Below are 12569 nucleotides of genomic sequence, written 5' to 3'. Positions count from 1 at the left end.
ACGCATACCACGGGAGCACAAGAAGATTATTACGGGAGGGATCAAGTCTCCATTTGTCCCTACTCTCCGTGGAGCTAAATGAGCTCCTTCGTGGTTAAGCGCTTAGCGTGTGTGCTTTTGGCGTGGGAGTTCCGGGTTCGCTCGTAGTTTGATCCACGTTAATCAGTAAATCCCGTCCCATATAACCTCGCTGCTGGAAAGGACGGTAAACTCAACATCAACTTAACTCTCCATGGCTAAACTCCTGATTGTAGTAATTGTTTGCAATCTCAAAACTGAATAGAACTTAGTATTCTAGTTTGATTCAATAAATTGCTACGAAGGAAAATATGTGTGTCTATAAGGAAATTTTTTCATCATTATAAATATTGTAACGTGAATGAGTTCTCAGCGCTAATGATCTCTCTTTTGCCCTATCAAAAAAGAAAAAATACCTTAGCAGAGCGTGGTTTCGATCCACGGACCTCTGGGTTATAGGCCCAGCACACTTCCACTGCGCCACTCTGCTACTGCTGATGTTAAGTTTCTAATGGAGCTAAATAAAAGAAGTTTTGATGAGTAATGCAGCGCACCGTAGCTAGTTTTCACAGGGATATGATATCCGCTCTTGCGTAATATTGACACAACGCTACAAACACTATTATGCTACATGCTCTATCGCATGGCTGTGAGAAAGTAATGAGCATTACGTTGATTGACCATCATTTAGTACTGCAGTTTTTATAATTGGGAAATGAAAGTTTTAGTTTAATGTTCGACGCTTATGCACTAAGGCTAAGGGAGCCGGTGATGATGAATAAAATAATGGACTGAAGAAAGTAGAAAGATACGGGAGAACCCACTCACACGAGCAGGATTGAAGCCAGCGGTCATGTGATGCAGGCACTTTAGGATAACTGATTCCAGTGGCATCGATAGGTTTATTCAGTGGGAGCAAAGAACCGGTAACAGTAAAGACGCCTAAAATCAGCACTGAAAAATGTAGAATTCATTGCTTATACAGGGTGTCCAGGTGTACATTGCAACCCAGAGTTTGGGATAGTAGAACTTTTGAATTGGAAGCGGTACAGAAATAATGGTTACACTAAAATGAAGCCTTGTTCATGCATATATATTTTTAAACTAGGAAGCAACGATTAAAGTACAGTAGGAACCGCACAGTGTTGCCATATGTAACCAAATGTGTAAATTTTTTTTTTTTTTTTTTTTTTTTTACAAGACACGTAAATTGACATAACCAGGGTGGATTGATTTAAATCAGTCTGATTTAGATCACTTGATTTTCTAAAATAAAAGTCGTTGTTTTAAATCAAATTCCGAAATAATTTAAAGTGAAAATAAGTAAAGTCCCGTTTCTGTTGTTATTTCGATTATAATCATAGTACAATGAGACTCAAATGTACAGTATGTACAGCATAGTATGAAAACAAGTGTCATGCAGAGGATGATTAGGGAAAATCACGTTTTGAACGGGTAACAAGGCAATCCTGTTTTCTTCTCTTCGTAATATAGGGTTTATATTGTAAATCATTAACTATTCCAACGGGGAAATCACCATCGACATTTAAGACGGAGATTCTTTTGTGTGCGCGTCTATATATTTGTTCCCAGATAATAGGGCATATTTAGAAGTGTCCTATCCCCTCTCCGAATTTTTTTTTAAATTTTATAACCAGCAAGCTAGTTACAATTGCCTTAAAAATATGCCCCTGCCAAATATCAGTAACTTTTGTAGAAAAAGTGTCACTTTGATAAGCGTTGCTGTAGTTTTTCCTTAACGCTTAACCTTTTAAATTATATCACCTATATTTAGGTGATAGAATAAAATCTTCATTATTCGATTAAAAAAGTACCAATAAAGCTTTTTACTTCGGTTTTTTTTTTTTTTTTTTTTTTTTTTAAGGACTGAAGGCATTGTAGAACACGTTACATATGCTTTCACGCCTCTGCGTCGAGACATAGGATGTGAGGACGTCATAAATTTAAAAAAGATATTTTTGTTGTGCCTATTTTTATTATTTTTTGGCGGGCCTACATTTTGCATTCAGAAGATGAAATTCTGCACACTCGTTCAGTGCACCTTAGTATTTTTGAGATGATTTCAGATCTCTGCGCGAAAACAGGGGGGTCCAGAGGGGCAAAAATGTAAAAAAAAAAATGGATATTTTTAACAAAAAATAGCTTTCTTCGCGATTTTCTCGCCTAAGATGGAGACATATGAATGGTACCATCTGAAAGCCTGTTCTATTCTGGAGAGAATGATGTACGAACCATCTTAGGATAAATAGGGATATCTCAGGAAACTGTTACCTGAGATCCTGTTTTATACGGGAATCTGGGGTATTTGGGGATATTATTTTTCGCGGGCTTACTTTTGCATCTAGAAGTTTGAAATTTTGAACACTTATTCACTGCACCCCTTAGTATTTTCAGATTTGTTTAAGATTTTTGTCTTTAAACAGATGCAATATAGAGGGGTAAAAAGTAAAAAAAAAAAAAAAAAAAAAAAGGGATATTTCTTAACAGAAAATCCCTTTTTTCGTGATTTTCCCGCCCCAGATAGCCTACACGATGGAGACATTTGAATGGTACCGTTTGAAAGTCTGTTTTATTCTGAAGAGAACAATGCACAAATCATGATTCTAGGATAAATAGGGATGTCTGAGAAAATTTTTATATTACATCCGGGTCATCTGGGGTAGTATTTTGTGGGGATATTCTTAGCTCATTGTTAAATATTTTCCCACCCTTACTATTCGAGATAGAAGCTTGAAATTTTGTACACACATTTAGTACACCCTTAGTATTTCCCAGTTGATTTTGAGATCTGTGCGTTAACACAGGGGAGTACAGAGGGGATCAAAATTTGAAAAAAAAAAGCAGAAAAAATCCCGACTTCTCTCAAAATTTTCCGCTTCTGGGACATGATAGGGAAAATGTGAATGTTACCGTTTTAAAGGCTGTTCTATTCTGAAGAGAATGAGGTATGAACCATAATCCTAGGATAAATAGGGTAGATGCTTGACTGAAAGTCTCTAATTTACCAAAAAAAAAGCCATAGTTTAAAATTAAGAAACATTGTTTAGGATTGATATAGGTTAACGATTGGGGATTAATTCAAAATCCATCCCCAATACTTTCAATTAAATGGCATAATTGGCATTTAATACTAATTCGTAATGCTTTTTCTTCAGTTCGCGACGTGTATTATACGAGGAGAAAGATTTGATTTAAATAAAAAAATCGATTTAAATAAAAAAAATCATGATTTTTTCCACCCTGCTCATAACTCATATGTATAGATGTTCTGTAGTTAGTTTTCAATTTGTATAGTTGGGGTAGTTTGGAAACTATGGAATGGAAAAAAGAGATTTTTTCATTTCCACTGATAACTAATCGGATGAGGCCTCTGTAAGGGGTTACTAGGGAAAACGTGGTTTTCATAAGTTAACATTCTGAATTGGCAACAGTGCTGATGTTTCAGTGCACCAAAAGGTATGTTAAGAATCTGTCTACAGTCAATTCCTGAAAACAATGAAAAAGAAACTTTGAAATTATCATGATAAAACTTTTACTTACATGCACCCGGCAACACTGCTGTTCATTGAGTCAAAACGGTGGCACTTCCAGAATCTCCCGTAGAACTGACAATTCAGTTCGTCATGAATAGCAATGTTGCCGGGTGCATGTAAGAAAAAGTTTTATCATGATAATTTTAAAGTTTCTTTTTCATTGTTTTCAGGAATTGCATACTGTAGACAGATTCTTAACACACCTTTTGGTGCACTGAAACATCAGCACTGTTGCCAATTCAGAATGTTAATTTATGAAAACCACGTTTTCCCTAGTAACCCCTTACAGAGGCCTCATTCGATTAGTTATCGGTGGAAATGAAAAAAATCTTTTTTCCATTCCATAGTTTCCTAGCTGCTCCAACTATACAAACCGAAAATTAACGACAGAACATCTATACGTATGAGTTGAGTCAATTTACGTGACTTGTAAAAAAATACATCTTTGGTTACATCTGGTAACACTGTGTGGTTCCTAGTGTACTTCAATCATTGCTTCATAGTTTAAAAATATATGCATGAACAAGGCTTTATTTTGGTATAACTAATATTTGTGTACCACTTTCGGGTTCAAAAGTTCTACTATCCCAAACTCCGGGTTGCATTGTATATTTGACACCCTGTAGAATGAAAAGTGTTGTAATAGAGTAAGTAAAAAGAATAATAAAATAAGTAATGCATGTAGAAAAATCAATATATGAACATTTTATCTTATAGTTTAAAATAAGCCTACTCGTACTCTACGTTGCATTGTTATCCGCATGGAAGTTAGCGATAATAATGATGAAAAATAATACCATCTTAATTTCACTGCCTTATTACATTTTCTTCCTTATTTAGGGGGATGACATAATACTTTATCTTTATTAAAAGAAATCAACTTTCAGGCAGCTGCACAATACATCACATTCTAGGCCTACTACCTAATAAAAATGTTTCTTCTTGCTATTTACTTACTTTTTCTTCCTTTATTTACTTTCAGGCTTGATCTAGTCATGTTTTACGGTAGGTAATTGGAGGCACATCCTCCGTGTAACTCCTTGATAAACGTTCGTGATTTTATAAACTGTATCTACAACGCATCCATATGTTTCTTGGATGATGTTTTTCATTTCAAAATTTAAATAATATCATAAATTTAATAAAACAGATGTGGTACTTGCATTCAGGGAAACATTCGTATCAGGAATGCTGGAGAACAGTGATGATGATTTCAGAAAATTTCTCCAGTGGGGAATTTCAATAAACGGGAGGTGAAAGTGGTACTATGAAATTACTGGTAACCAAAGTTGAGAATAATCGGAGAAATATCTCAAAGGGAAACTGCCCCACACGAGTTACCCCGTTATATTGTCCCTGCTAGATACAATAGGAATACATCCAATTGTTTGTTCATTTTTTTCTTCTTGTGTATATTATATACATTTAAATATACTCATAAAATGAAGATTTTTGACAATAAGTTGAAATTTTCCTATAATATTTTCTCCAATATTATCTTCGTTAATAACGACAGTAGCAAGATACGTTTAGGGTGGTTATAAATGGTTCACTACGTTTTAAACTAAAATGTGTCGAAAACTATTAATACAATATTTGTGCTGCTGATGAAACGAAAGAACACATCTGAAAGTCTAATTTCTCGTATTGATAATCTTGGCTCGTGGCGGCAGGTGGCAACGTGGACAGTTTGCAACTGCACCACCAGATTACCAAACATTCTGGGGTGCTATTGGCAGTTTAAGCACACCGGCTGCCTGTGTAAAGGTAGAAGTGAATGTGTTTGCTGCAGTTTTCAAACCAAATGTGTACAGTCCGTTTTTTCTTTGCGCAGAATACTGTGAGGGCTATGTCATTGCTTGATATGCTATAGTCGTGGTTGCTGCTACAAGTGAAAGAGCATTCCAATAACTTCATATTTCAACTTGATAGGACATCGTCCCATTGGTAATAAGTAGAAGTGCCTTCCTACCTGAATGAAGAACTCGCAATGACACTGGATTGGACAATGTGCTGAAGATGACTTAAGTATTTCCCATGGCTTCCCAGGTCTTCCGATCTAAAAGTTTGTGATTTTCTTTTCTTTAGGGGGCATGTGAAAGACACAGTGTAGGTGCCTCCACAACCTACAATTTTGGGTGATTTCTAGGATCGCATTAAAGCTGGTTTTACGATCATTAGTAGAGATATGTTAGAGCGCGTGTGCGACAATCTAGACTATCTGATAGATGTGTGTCGAGAGACAAAGGGTGCCACATCGAACATTTGTAACAGTATGTCTGAAACTTGGACAGTTTCTGTATATTTTCATGTATCATTCACTATTGTATGCGTTATCCATTTTTCATACAGTCCTTTCAACCCTGATGAATCATTTATAATCACTCTGTATTTACCTTTCACATAAATGCCGCTCCTTTTCCGCGATGTATTTGAAGCCATGGAGTGTAGTTTGCTGAAAGTAATCTCGGAATGTCATCCTCCATGCTATATTCCAATGTCTCCTTAAACCGGCATTCTTGTCATCATGCATGAAGCTTCGAATGTTGCTTTGCCATGCTAAAGTAGGAGCCACTGATGTTTTCATGCTTCGCCTTTCGAACATCTATCTTGATTCTAAAAGTATTAGGAACTGAGTTGGTTTCATGTAAGAAAGTGTCTGTTTCTCACTTTCTGTTCATTTTTGAAGTGACTTTTATGTATTCACATTGATTTCAAATAGATTGAAGTCAATAGACAAGTCTAGGAAAATAAAATAAAATGTTGATGAAACCACTCAAAAAGAAAGTCGGTTTCATGTTATGTATTCCCCGAGAGGTCTTAAAAATTTCAGAATTATGCTCCATATCTTTTTTTTTCTTTCTTTTTGAGACTACAACTCAGTTAATCTTTAATATTTATGAAGAAAATAAAAGCGATGATTTTGCATTGTATTTCTTAAGTATTGTGCATGTATTTTTTTTAAAAAAAATATGAATAACAGAAAAAATCAATACATATATTTTGATGAAAATTTTACAATTTCATCGAATTATTCAAAGAAGAATTCCCGTATACGGCATTGTGTATGAAGAAAGTTAAGTATGATTATCAGTTTGATTTTGATTCGACAAATTGGTTAATGAATATATATACTTGCATGTAGCTATCTTTTCGCACCTTTCACTTGTAATGAATACACTTTTAACCTGTAAGCTTTACTTCTAAGATCGACATTACAGTACTAAATCGTCTCAGTTTGTGTGTAACAACCCTCCTAATAGTTTAGTCTCCCTAACATGTGTCTCTATTAGCGCTGCCTACCTTCTTGATGGCAATTGATGGCGCTAACGTACAGACAATTTGCAGATTCAATTGTAAATTTTAAAAAATGCATTGGCCCTTATGCAGAGTCGTTTTGACGTCCGATTAACACCATACTAGGGGTTGACTAACGGATGGTTATCTAAATTGTATTCAGAGACTATGACTAATTAATCTAGAGCAGAGACTAATCTTTTACCCACGGTTTAGCGTGCGACACAACATTTCGTATTTCGTAATTCATATATTTTCATTTTTACAGATTACGCATGCGCCCATCTACTTTTCCGTAGTTGCCACATTTATTTTACTCACCGATATATTGGATTTCTATAGTTAATCATACTCAAATCATCCTTTTAGTTGTACTCAAAGTGGACTCTGAATACCAAAATGTGCACCTTCCTTAGTACAGAGTTAGTATGCGTTCTAACTAGACTGTGACTAACCTTCGATTAACGAATTTTCTCTGAATACCGCCCATTGTTTCAGTTTAATCTCTTTCAAAATAGAGTGAAGCACGAACATGCTTACAAGCAACGTACAGAACAAGGCAGGATCAGATCCGACTCAAACTTCGCCCAGAGGACACATTATAGAAAAGAAGAAAAGATGCAAATTTTAGCTGCCCATATCCAGAAACACCGGAGATATGCTCCGCAACATAACGCACCACGCGACAATATGATATAAGGTAAACGTCGCAAGATACCCATTTATGTCGAAAACGGAAAGGATGGGCAGCACCAAAATGAAATCAAGATATTTGATATGCTATAGACCCCCTAACACTGACTTGGCAGCCATCTTAAAAACCGTGATCTTGGATATAGCTTAAGGTATTGAAATGAGAAGCGAGATATGTGATATATCAATGTAAGGTAAAATGCAAAAGGAAAACCAAACCGCGAAAAAAATATGTGTAATGGTTTGGACGGGACGAAGTGTGGAAAACTCGAGCAAAACAAACGTGTATTCGAAGGACAGAATAATAGGACAAGACCCCCACGACAATGATACGTGACAAGTAACTGCAACAGTGTCTGTGCATGAAAGTGCATCCGCCTTGACAGATTATGCTTTTCGAGGATATTGGGATTCCATTTGGGACAGTGGAAACCACAGTTACAACCCGCGATACGAGCGCTCGTTTGGAGACAACATAAACTAGAAAAGACTATCTCTTATGGAACAGTAATTCGACAACTCGCTCCAGAGTGTCGAAGATATCATCTTGGATTGGTGATCAAAAGCACGACCTACCTGGGACTGAAGCCCACTCCTAGACAACGTTTTGTACGTTTCTTGTTCTTTTTATTTTTTATTTATTTATTTATTTTTATTATTTTTTTTTTGTTGTTTCGTGTAAACAAGGAACATTTGGACCACCTATGTTTAAACAACTCTATCTGAAGCAAGTATGTACGAATGAGAAAGCCCAGCCATGTTCTAGCTTACATTTTTTTACGAATATTTCTTTTTCTTTGCGCAGTTCGCTACATTGTTTCGCGACGGTCCTAAACAACCAGATTATCAGGAAAAGACAGCGTTCTGCATTGACTCGATGAATTCCATGAGTTATTGCAGTCTCCCACTAGAAGACTAGTTTACCACACAATGAGACGACTCGAATTGTATCTACTGGTTTCACTTGCACATATGGAACGAAGTGAACGTGACAGCAGGGGTCGGCCAGTGAGAAGTGATAGTGTGTTTGTGGCATACGCAAGCCAAAACGCGCAATATTCAATGGAGTGAATGTGTCCCCAGTATTGTTCATCTACAAACACCAATGTAGAGCTGCAATGGCGAACCCTCTCAATCTGGTGTTACTGATGCAAAGTGTACTTCCAAAACAAGTGTACGTCCAATCGACAGAACCCACAGTGGACGGACGACAAGCAACTGAACACATGCTGGAGATTTTGAACAACCACGATGTAACAAAAGTGAATGTGGATGAGACTCTCGAAACCAGTAGACACAATTCGAGTCGTTTCATTTTGTGGTAAACTAGCCTTCTGGTGGGAGACTGCAACAACTCATGGAACTCATCGAGTCAATGAAGAATTCTGCCTTTCCCTGATATTGTGACAGTTTGGGACCGTCGCGAAATAGTGTAGCAAACCGCGCAAAGGAAAAGAAATATTCGTAAAGAAATGTAAGCTAGAACATGGCTGGGCTTTCTCATCCGTACACATTTTGCTTCAGATAGTGTTGTTTGAACAAACGTGGGCCCAAATGTCCTTTGTTTACACGAAACAGCAAGAAAATTGAATTAAAAAAAAAAAAAAAACATACAAGGCGCTGTCCAGGAGTGGGCTTTAATCCCAGGTAGGTCGTGCTTTTGATCACCAATCCAAGATGATATCTTCGACACTCTGGAGCGAGTTGTCGAATTACAGTTCCATAAGAGATAGTCTTTTCTAGTTTATGTTGTCTCCAAACGAGCGCTCGTATCGCGGGTTGTAACTGTGGTTTTCACTGTCCCGAATGGAATCCCAATATCCTCGAAAAGCATAACCTGTCAAGGCGGATGCACTTTCATGCACAGACACTGTTGCAGTTACTTGTCACGTATCATTGTCGTGGGGGTCTTGTCCTATTATTCTGTCCTTCGAATACACGTTTGTTTTGCTCGAGTTTTCCACACTTCGTCCCGTCCAAACCATTACACATATTTTTTTCGCGGTTTGGTTTTCCTTTTGCATTTTACCTTACATTGATATATCACATATCTCGCTTCTCATTTCAATACCTTACGCCATATCCAAGATCGCGGTTTTTAAGATGGCTGCCAAGTCAGTGTTAGGGGGTCTATAGCATATCAAATATCTTGATTTCATTTTGGTGCTGCCCATCCTTTCCGTTTTCGACATAAATGGGTATCTTGCGACGTTTACCTTATATCATATTGTCGCGTGGTGCGTTATGTTGCGGAGCATATCTCCGGTGTTTCTGGATATGGGCAGCTAAAATTTGGCATCTTTTCTTCTTTTCTATAATGTGTCCTCTGGGCGAAGTTTGAGTCGGATCTGATCCTGCCTTGTTCTGTACGTTGCTTGTAAGCATGTTCGTGCTTCACTCTATTTTGAAAGAGATTAAACTGAAACAATGGGCGGTATTCAGAGAAAATTCGTTAATCGAAGGTTAGTCACAGTCTAGTTAGTACGCATACTAACTCTGTACTAAGGAAGGTGCACATTTTGGTATTCAGAGTCCACTTTGAGTACAACTAAAAGGATGATTTGAGTATGATTAACTATAGAACTCCAATATATCGGTGAGTAAAATAAATGTGGCAACCGTAGGAGGCCTTTGAACCGATCTTGATGAGACTTTCTCATCAGTATTGATCACCGAGCAAAAGTATTTCGTACTAACCAGGGGCGGATCCAGGACCGACTTCTGGGGGGGCGGTGGGTTGTCATACTGCTACTTTTAAGGGCTCCAAACTTTTGGATGGGTTTTATTTATATATATAAAATAAAAAAGTTTCCTCGGGGGGGGGGGGCGATCGCCCCGATGGCACCCCCCTGGATCCGCCCCTGGTACTAACCTATGCAGAAAAAAGTACTAGATCTGGGGGAAAAGTACTAAAATTTTATCTGCTACCGTTTCACCCTATTTATGACATTTTACGATATTAATATCTTATTAGAACGTTTTCGGCAGCTCCCTTTCCACATTATTAAAAGAAACTCTTAATTTTTTTTTTCATCCAATATTCAATACAAACCGGGTGGACCACTTACACCCTCCTAATTTTGAATTTACACCCTGAACTACAAATCCGTGCTTAATTGTCGTATTAGAACTCACTGTAAAACCACTAAAGTAACACAAGTATGACAAATATAGAGGATGTCGGGAGAAAACAAGAAATATCATAAAATGGGCTTATTGAGAAAATCGACTTTTAATTTCTTAATAATCTACTGTTTAAATGGATTACCAAATATGTAATATTGTTTACTGGGATCATTTATTATTTGGAGGAGGCAACCGAACGGCACCTTTGTTGCACTTCTGCCTTTGTAAATACCAATGTTGGGAAACAAAACCGGTAGGAAAACGTTATCAGGAACAGTGAAATTTTCGTGCAGTGCGAAATTTTCATGAAATTTCTTTTCTTTTTTTCTTATCTTTTTTTTTGTCTCCCAATGTATTTAGATTTATGAGAAAGGAAGAGGAGGATAAAAGTACTAGATTTGTTGATGAACGTCTAAAACACTAAAATATTATAAAAGGTACTAGATCTAGTACGAAAATACTAGCGGTGGTCACACAGTTTCCCATTATAACGGGTCGATGTTGGCCCCTTCGAAGGACTTTGTGATAAGGGTTCAGTAGTATTGCATTTATTATTATTATTATTATTATTATTATTATTATTATTATTATTATTAATAATAATAATAATAATAATAATAATAATAATAATAATAATAATAATAATAATAATAATAATAATAATAATAATATAAAATCAATAGTAGACCAGCGCCAATGAATTACTAATAACAAAGCACGCACATGTTCAATATAATCACTATCCGTTTTTAAATAATTAAATTGAAGCAATACAGTTTAAGAAGCAATTAGATCGTCACAATAGTTTTAAATCTGCATCACCTGCACACTAGCAACATCTGTTAGCCTCAGGTATTGCAGGTAGCTACACCTATTAGCATATCTGCGTACTATTAGGACTGATATATTTCAAGACATCATAGAGTACAAAAATTTGAATATTCGACAATTGTAATGTCATAAACTGCACGCTCGAGTTGTAACCTATAAGAAAAGACATGGTCACATTTCTTAGTTCATTTAGTAGCATTTTTAGACACTTTCTACATTTTTGATACTCTTAAGTTGCCTTTAAATTCGGTAAAATAATAATAATAATAAGTTGGAGCGTAGCAAAGGTTCTTTAGAACGTCTTATTCACTAAACTTTATGTTTGTAAGAGATGGCTTTGGAATTAGTAATAAAGATACAATTAACAGAACCGGATCGTCGAACTAGACAGCTGGCTAGGGCGGCAAAGCTTAAAAATGGCGTAAAGGATGAGTTCTTATTATAATTTGCTTTGCGGAGTTTGTAACAATTGTATGTAAAAGTACAGGGGTGTAGCCAAGGGGGGGCCCATCGGGGCCAGGCCTCCCCAAATGGTTTTCTGGCCCCCCCAAATGACATCATAGTAAAATTATCTCGCTTCATTCATTTAAAAGTAACAAAGTTTATTGACAATTAATAATTTATGGTAAAATAGTATGCAGAAATACTGTTTTTCCATACCGATCGAAAAATAGTATAGTATCTCTTCCTTATACCGATCGAAAAGTAGGATACTTTTTTGTGACAGCAGATTACACAATTTACTGCGATTTATATTTGACAGTTTGAAGACAAACGTTTTAACAAGGTACTACAAATACGCCATAAAACAAAGGTACTAAACTGATTTGTAAGTACAGTATATTTTTATATGCTTTAACAAGTGTTTTAAAAGACGTAGAGGATGGAAAATTTGGTGAGAGACAATGCTTTTATTCAATTTGGATTTCATTCGCTCTCTTTTATTTCTACTCAGTGTAATAAAATATATTTTTTTTTTTAGTCACGAATAATAAATAAATATTTTTGTCAGGAAACCATAAAGAAATTAAGTGAAATTTCAAAGAAAAT

The 12569-nt window shown here is 36.3% G+C and overlaps 1 non-coding gene across 1 annotated transcript; it reads right to left on the bottom strand.

The window, feature by feature from the left end:
- Window positions 1-436: 436 nt before the first annotated feature.
- On the bottom strand, window positions 437-508 carry TRNAI-UAU (transfer RNA isoleucine (anticodon UAU)). The gene has a single exon. It is a non-coding gene; the product is annotated as a tRNA-Ile (tRNA).
- Between the last annotated feature and the right edge of the window lie 12061 nt (window positions 509-12569).

This window comes from Thermobia domestica, chromosome 5 (genome assembly GCF_964235325.1).
Source record: "Thermobia domestica chromosome 5, izTheDome1.hap1.1, whole genome shotgun sequence".
Classification (NCBI taxonomy): Eukaryota; Metazoa; Arthropoda; class Insecta; order Zygentoma; family Lepismatidae; genus Thermobia; species Thermobia domestica.
Note: the sequence above shows the minus strand (reverse complement) of the source record. Positions and strands in the feature narration are given on the sequence as shown.